Source organism: Micropterus dolomieu, linkage group LG22 (assembly GCF_021292245.1).
Source record: "Micropterus dolomieu isolate WLL.071019.BEF.003 ecotype Adirondacks linkage group LG22, ASM2129224v1, whole genome shotgun sequence".
In the NCBI taxonomy this organism is placed as follows: domain Eukaryota; kingdom Metazoa; phylum Chordata; class Actinopteri; order Centrarchiformes; family Centrarchidae; genus Micropterus; species Micropterus dolomieu.
In genome coordinates, this window is record NC_060171.1 from 527,753 (window position 1) to 529,041 (window position 1,289).

Consider the following 1,289-nt stretch of genomic DNA (forward strand, 5'->3'; position numbering starts at 1 on the left):
TGTCGAATGCTTGGTCAAACTAGTTGAATTAATTCGATGTTGGTAACTTCAGTGTAGAGCAGGCTGTTTGCTCATGGACGGGATATTAGTGATGGCTCAGTCAGTGAGTTGCTGTTGTAACGTCAGCTGACTAATCGCACATGAATTCTACGTGTGAATGTGGCAAATTCTCCTAAATCAATGGTTCGAGCAAACAAACAAATCTGCCTGAATGACGTAGTTTATTTTTCCCACTGTGAAATATCCTCCTTAGAACATATAAACAGTCTTTAGTTATCAAATTTAAAGGGGGCTCCTAATCAAAAATGTTTAAAACAAGGTGAAAGTGAAGAAATATACGTGTAAACTTTTGTAAAATAAAAAAACACAAGTATTGCTTCTGTTAAATATTATTGCATCTGTCTGTAGGTGTCAGAACTAGATTGGGAACAAACGTCAGTAAATTACTAGCTTTAATTGTTCTGCACAGATTAACTCCACAGGTTTCTGCAACAGCACGCTGCTGGAAAAACCAGCATAGACCAGCATAATTCCCATGCTGGTCTATGCTGGTTAGATGCTGGTTTAGCTGGTGGACCAGCATTGTCTTGCTGGTGAAGCTGTTCCACCAGCAAGGTCTCATAAATGATGCTGGTCCACCACCTTAGTCTCGATGGATTACCATTTTAGCTCATTACTTTGTACATATTTTTGCAGCCAGTACTTAGTACATAGTCCTTGTAGGTAGAAATAAGCAAAGTATGGGTGAAATACAAGACAATGAAATAGAAATAAGGCTAGCAATGCCAAGTTATTTAAAGGGAGTACATTATATAATGTTAAAAATTGGCATGCTGCACAACACATTTTCATACAAATTAATTAATTACAATAAATAAAAAATTAAAACTGAACATTAACATCTGTTTGGAATAAGTTTTATTATCACGATATATTTTAAAATTATATTCACATCATAGGAATTACTTGATAGCATCGCTACCATGGCAATATATACAGTACATTTATTATTCACATATTCCCTTGCTACTTAACATGTGAGATGAATACACGTCTCCTTCAGCATCTATATTTTCTAGGCTTTGTGGCAATATGGCCTGTAATAGTCAACAAACATTGTACAGCAGTATAAAAAATAAAAAAGATTAACAGGGTTCCTATAAGCATTCTTAGAATATCCTCCAAATTACATCAATCAAAAAGTACATTGCAGTAAGTTTGTTTATCACTGTCAGTTACAGTGTCAGTTTCAACTCTTAAGGCCCCAGTAAACTGAGCGTGATGTTCAG